Below are 7,633 nucleotides of genomic sequence, written 5' to 3' on the forward strand. Positions count from 1 at the left end.
GGTAAAGGTAGCGATGAGAGATCATGTAGGAGTACATGGCGGGTTGTCTCATTGGGACCGTCCTTAAGAACTGAGTTCTGTGTATGTTATCCAAGACAAGATACTACCATGCATTGGGCCCTGAAATATGACCCCGCTCGGCTTATTAATAGCCTAGATCCCTGTCCAAGAGTTGCAATTAGTTTTTGGTGTTTGTAGGAAGAGTGTTGGCGGCCGTGTTTAGCTCTGCCCGACGGGGTAGGCTTCTCTGCGGTAGCTACACAGTGGCACGGTGTACCAAGTGGCACCCGGATGGTGGGCTTGGGAACCCTGCGCACATCGTTTGGGGCCGTAGAGGAAACCTCGGTCGGACTTCCTTGCGGGTTCAGTCTCAAATAGGCGATAAACACCCACGCCAGTGCTTCCGCTTGAAGGTTGCCGAGATGCATGACGTGCATATGGTGCTAAGTGGTGGGAGCATGTGGGAAGAAGTATACCCTTGCAGGGTGATTTAATCTGTTCGAATAGCCGCGTCCTCGGATATGGACTACTTGGAAACATTACGTGGTACATAGACAATTTAAATGGATACTCTAAAACATGCAAGATAAGTGTGAGTGCTATGGAAGGCCTTCTCGTAGGGAGACGAGAGTGGATCCATAGTGGTGTATTGAATTGGTGAATATGTGGACTCGTGTGCGCTATCCCACCTCAAAGAAAGGAACTGTAGTTGTAGTACAGGTTAGCCAAGAGTCAAAGCTGGCTTGCTGCAATCAAACCCCACAATCCTTTCATTGAAACATGATGCATATGTAGATAGTTCTGATGTAAGACTTGCTGAGTACCTTTGTACTCACGGTTGCTTTATTTATGTTTTTGCAGAGAAGACTTAGACTCATTAAAAGGTTCTACACGATGTGTTCGATGTTGACCGGAATAGCTTGGGGATCCCAGACAGAGGTCTGGCTCCTTTGGTAGGGTCGTAGTAGCTTTTCAGGCTCTTCCAGCCACTTTTAGTAGATCTCTGTACCCAGACATGAATTGCTTCCGCTTGTTGTTTGTATGACTTGAGTGTCGGGTCACGAGACCCCTTTTTGTAATATCACACTATGTTGATTCTCATGAGTCTTTAATAAATGTTGTGATGCCATGTTGTATCTACACATATCGTGCATAATGTGTGTATGTTTGAAATGCATTATATGTGTGGGATTCGACACCTCGTTGTTTGCCTTTAGTAATACTCTTTACAGGGAAATGCCTCTTTGTGTTTCCATCGGGCGTTGGTAGCTTGCTACTACTCGGAACAAATTGATTGACCGACATGTATCCTTCTTTGTTGTTGTGTCTGTCCCCTCGGGGAAATGTCACGTGGTGTAATGGAGTCCTTGTAGCTTGCTACGACTCGTCTACACACGCTGATGACCGACACTTGCCTTGCTGGGTTATGTATGCTTGTCCCTGTACGGATGTATCGCTTAGGTTTATAACTAGTCATGTCGACCCGGGTTCTTTGTCGTTTGAACGCTAGCAACATATTCATATACGTGAGCCAAAAGACGCAAACGGTCCCGGCCAAGGTAAGGTGGCAGCCATAGAGTTTACCGTGCGTGAGGCCGCAAAGTGATGTGATGTGTTACAGGATGGGTTCTTATGACTCAGGATCGGGGTCCCGACACCGTATCACGCGCTAAAACTACTTGGGACCAGCTAAAATCAACATTTCTAGATTAAGAACAGGGTCACCAAGGTAGCAAGAATACGTGAAGGATAAAGCACTGGAGCAAAAACTAATTGGACGAATGGAGAAGTCACTTACCAAGTAGTATTTTCCCCAAAACGGTTCGGAGAATGGTCCTTTGAGCAAGGAGATCGAAAATCACAGTCAAATGAGCAAGAACACGGGTTTGAGCTGCGAAACAATTTTTTCTGGAGGTGGAAGAAGAGGATGGTAGCTGGAATGAGTGGAGGGGGTCCCTGTGGGCCCCACAAGCTTGCTAGCCGCCACCAGGGGGGTGGCGGTGGCAGGGCTTATGGCCCACTGATCTGGCCCCCAGGCCAGCTCTCAGGCCCAGTAATTTTCAAATATTCCAAAAAAATCATACTAAATTTTCAGGACCATCGGAGAACTTTTATTTTTGAGGTATTTTTCTCCGAGACGCTAAAACAGAAAACATGAAAAACTAAATCTATCATTTTTCTTCTAAGCAACAGAAAATGAAAGCTCAAAACAGAGGTATGTGACTCTTTGATTCATCCTTTTCATGGTCATCGAAAGAAATCCGTCAATGGGGTTGATCAAGTCCTCATGACAAAACCTTCTCGAATCGCAAGAGAGAACGAAGAATTTTCGAGTACCACTAAGTCACCTCAACGGGGATATGTATCTCCCCAACAAGCAAATCATACTTCATCTTGACACGAGGAATAGGGCATTCAAAGCTCCCAATAAGAATCGATGAAGTCTTTTCGATAGCATTGATGCAATGTACTTGATATCGTTTTTTCGGAAAGTGCACTGTGTGCTCATTACCGTTGACATGGAAAGTGACATTGCCTTTGTTGCAATCTATAACAGCCTCTACAGAGTTTAAAAAGGGTCTTCCGAGGATGACAGCCATGGCATCGTCCTCGGGAATATCCAAGATAACAAAGTCTGTTAAGATAGTGGTGTTAGCAACCACAACAGGCACATCCTCGCAAATGCCGATAGGGAAAGCAGTTGATTTGTCAGCCATTTGCAAAGAAATTTCAGTAGGTGTCAACTTATCCAATTCAAGTCTACGATAAAGAGAGAGTGGCATAACACTAACACCGGCTCCAAGGTCACATAAGGCAGTTCTTACGTAGTTTCCTTTAATGGAGCAAGGTATAGTGGGCACTCCGGGATCACCAAGTTTCTTAGGAGTTCCACCTTTGAAAGTGTAGTTGGCAAGCATGGTGGAGATCTCAAGATCTGGTATCTTCCGTTTATTAGTCACGATATCTTTCATGTGCTTGACATACGGAGACATCTTGAGCATATCAGTTAACCGCATCTGCAGAAAGATGGGTCTTATCATCTCAACGAAGTGCTCAAAATCATCATCATCCTTTTTCTTGGATGGCTTAGGAGGAAAGGGCATAGATCTCTGAACCCATGGCTCCCTTTCTTTACCATGCTTCCTAGAAGTGAAGTCATTCTTATCGTATCTCTTAGGTTGTGGGTTATTAGGATTAACCTTAGGTTCAATCTCCACATCCTCATCATTGCTAGGTTGAGCATTATTATGAACATCACTGTCCGTATTGTCACCAGGTTCATGTTCATCACCAGATTGTGTTTCTGCATCAGACGCAGAAATATCATTAGGTTCTTCAGTTGTGATAGTATTTGGTGAACTGGCATGTAGGTTTCTATCATCCTTCTTCTTCTCCTTAGGATGACTAGGTGTATCAGCATTGATTCCTTGAGAATCTTGATCAATTATCTTAGGATGACCTTCGGGATACAAAGGTTCCTGAGTCATATTGCCTCCTCTAGTAATGACTCTGACAGAGTTGTCACTTAATTCATTGAGCAGGTCATTCTGAGCTTTAAGTACTTGTTCTACCTGAGTAGTAATCATAGAGGCATGTTTATTTAGAAGCTTCAGATCATTGACATTTTTGTCTACACAAGCACTTAAATGGCTAAGCATACGAGTACTTTGTTCCAAATGTCTACTAACATAATCATTGAAACTCTGTTGTTTGGCAACAAAGTTGTCAAATTCATCAAAGCATAGGCTAGCAGGTTTATCAAAAGGAATATCACTCTCATCAAACCTACGCAGAGAATTTACTTCCACTACCTGTATCGGGTTATCGAGACCATGGATCTCTTTGATAGGTGGTAGATTTTTGACATCTTCAGATCTAATGCCTTTCTCTTGCATAGATTTCTTGTCTTCTTGCATATATTCGGGACTAAGGAATAGAATACCTCTTTTCTTCGGGGTTGGCTTAGGAGGTGGTTCGGGAATAGTCCAAGCATTTTCGTTGATCAAGATGTTATTCAGTAGGGTCTCAGCTTGTTCTACAGTTCGTTCCCTAAAAACACAACCGGCAGAACTATCTAGGTGGTCTCTAGAGGCATCGGTAAGTCCGTTATAGAGGATATCAAGTATCTCGTTCTTCTTAAGAGGGTGATCAGGCAAAGCATTCTATAGCTGGACGAGCCTCCCCCAAGCTTGTGGGAGACTCTCTTCTTGGAGTTGAGCAAAGTTGTATATTTCCTGCAAGGCAGCTTGCTTCTTATGGGCAGGGAAATATTTCTCACAGAACTAATAGACCATATCCTGGGGACTACTCACACATCCAGGAGCAAGAGTGGTGAACCAGGCTTAAGCGTCATCCTTTAGAGAGAAAGGAAACAGCTTAAAGATATAGTAGTGGCGGATCTTCTCCTCATTAGTGAAAAGGGTGGCTATATCGTGTAGTTTGGCAAGATGGGCTACGACCGTCTTAGACTCATAACCGCAAAAAGGATCAGATTCGACTAGAGAGATTATCTCAGGATCGACAGAGAATTCATAATCCTTATCGGTGATAAAGATAGGTGAAGTGGCAAACTTCGGGTCGTATTTCATCCTAGCTTTCAGAGATTTTTCCTTCCACTTGAGAAGTAATTTCTCAGCGTCATAGGCATCCTTACACGCAAGTAAATCCTCAGCTATCTCTCCCTCCATAACGTAACCCTCAGGTATATCAGGCAATTCATATCTAGGAGAGCTAGATCTAGCAGGAGCAAAAGCAGGTTCTATCTCAATAGTATCGGTAGTTTTAGAAGCATCACGAGCATTGGCAGTAACTCTAGCAATATGAGCATCAAGGAATGCCCCTAGTGGAATATCAGGAAAAGTAGCATCTCTAGCAGTATCAAGCATAGTATCATCAGGCAAAATAGCATCTCTAGCATCATCAGGCAAGGCAGTATCAGGCATAGCATCTCTAGCAATATCAGCCATAGTATCATTAGGCATAGTATCAAGCATAGCATCTCTAGCAGTAGCATCATAAGCATCATCAAGCACACGCGACATATCAAGATTTCTAGCAGGAGGTGGTGTCGCAAACTTACTCATAACTGAAGGTGAATCAAGTGCAGAGCTAGATGGCAATTCCTTACCTCCCCTCGTAGTTGAGGGCAAGACTTTGGTTTTTGGATCCTTCAGATTCTTCATAGTGATCAGCAGATATAAATCCCAAGTGACTCAGAGAATATAGCAATACCTCCCGGGCAACGGCGCCAGAAAAATCCTGACTCCGTGACAGTAGACCTTCCCCTGCAACGGGACCAGAAGAATGCTGCTAGCACTCTCCAGCAATCAAAACTAGAAGAATGTTGTTCACGGCCCACCAGCGCGTGGGATCGTAGCAGTTTTCGAGGGTAGAGTATTCGACCCAAATTTGTTGGTTAGCCAGACAGGAGGTGAGAGGATACTCTCAAGTATTAGCAGATGAATGTGTCAGATTCAACCACACCTGAAAGATTAGTATCTGCAAGCAAAGTAGTAACATCAAAGTAGTATGATAACAACTATGTCAGAAACGATCTGTTGACGGCAGACTATTCCTAACGATTGTATCAATGGCGCCAAGTTGCCTCGTTGACGGAAATTGTCTGTTCCCGTCAACGACCAGCGAACCAAAATTGTAGCAGGTAGCAGCAGTGTAACGAGTAATAGCAGTGGCAAGGAACAGCAGTAGTGATAGCAGTAGCAAGTAGCAACAGTAGCAAGCGACAGTAGTAGCAACAGTAGCAGCAGAGCAAGACAAGTAACAGCAGCAGAGCAAGACAAGTAACATCAGCAGTAGGACAAACTCGTAGGCAATGGGTTGGTGATTTGTTTGGATGATATTCATCATGCAACAGCTATAACACGGAGAGATATGTGGCTAGCTCCCATTCGTCAATGTAATGTAGGCATGCATTCCGTGTGTCCTCATACGTGCTTAGGGAAAAGAACTTGCATGACATCTATTGTCCATCCCTCCCGTGGCAGCAAGGTCCAAAAGGAAACTACGGGATATTAAGGTTCTCCTTTTAATAAAGAACCGGACCAACACATTAGCACTTGGTGAACACATGAACTCCTCAAACTATGGTCATCACCGGGAGTGGTTCCGGTTATTGTCACTCCGGGGTTGCCGGATCATAACACATAGTAGGTAACTACAACTTGCAAGATCGGATCTTAAAACACACATATATTGGTGACAACATAATAATTTTAGATCTGAAATCATGGCACTCGGGCCCTACTGACAAGCATTAAGCATGGCAAAGTAGTAGCAACATCAATCTCAGAACATAGTGGATACTAGGGATCAATCCCCATCAAAACTAACTCGATTACATGATAGATCTCATCCTACTCATCACCGCCCAGCGAGCCTACAAATAGATTACTCACGAACGACGAAGAACTTCATGGACTTGGAGAGGGAAGAAGGTTGATGATGACGATGGCAACGATTTCCCCTCTCCGGAGCCCAAAACGGACTCCAGATCTGCCCTCCAGATGAAGAACGGGTTGGGGGCGGCACCTCCGTTTCGCAAACGCGACGAAATCTTCTCTCTTGATTTTTTCTGGGACGGAAGTGAACTTATAGAGCTGAGATTGGGGGCGGCAGAGCCACGTGGGCCCCACAAGCTTGCCATCCGCCACCAGGGGGTGGCGGTGGCAGGGCTTGTGGCCCACTGGCCCACCCCCTTAGGTGGATCTTTGCGCAGGTATTTTTCATATTTTCCAAAAATAATCTTTGTAGATTTTTAGGACGTTTGGAGAACTTTGATTTCTGCAAAAAAAACAACACCAAGGCAATTCTGCTGAAAACAGCGTCAGTCCAGGTTAGTTCCATTCAAATCATGCAAATTAGAGTCCAAAACAAGGGCAAAAGAGTTTGGAAAAGTAGATACGATGGAGACGCATCAGCGAGCAGGACTGCCCAGGCACGATGCCCTGGAAGACAGTGCTGGTCGACAGGACGTTCGTTTCCTTGAGCCCGAGCTTGTAAAGAGTGTCGAGGTAGAGGATGTTGATGCTGCTGCCGCCATCGACCAGCACTCGGGAGAACCGGCATGTGAGCCTCTTGGAGGCAAAGGTGGGGTCAAGGACAAGCGTGTATGAGCCCGGGTTGGGCAGCACCGCAGGATGGTCTACCCGGCTCCATGTGATTGGTCTGTCAGACCAATGCATGTATTAGGGATCCGGGGGAACCGTGGCATTCACCTCGCGTCATCTCTGGCGCACGCTATGCTTGTCATCGCCTTCACTGGTGAAGACGACGAATGCTCCGTCTTGATGGGGTAGTCGTCGTGGAGGTGGTCGTCGTTGCGAGGCGGCGGCGGTGGAGCCGGAGCAGGACCAGGAGACGGAGCATGAGGAGGAGCCTGCGCACATGGGGCAGCCGGCAGGCCCTCCCCTTGCGACAACCGTCATGCGAAGATGCATTGTCGAAGGGTGTGGGTAGAATGCTATGCCCCAGAATGTATCTTGCAGGGGGCGTCAAGCAACTGCTCGAAGGTCTGCTTGGGCAACCAGTTGGTATTGCCCCTGTTGGGCTGCTTCCGTTGAGAGCCGGCTGGAGGAGCCGATGTCTCACCCTCCACGCTGGCTACCAACTTGTT

This window comes from Hordeum vulgare, chromosome 4H (assembly GCF_904849725.1).
Source record: "Hordeum vulgare subsp. vulgare chromosome 4H, MorexV3_pseudomolecules_assembly, whole genome shotgun sequence".
Taxonomy (NCBI): domain Eukaryota; kingdom Viridiplantae; phylum Streptophyta; class Magnoliopsida; order Poales; family Poaceae; genus Hordeum; species Hordeum vulgare.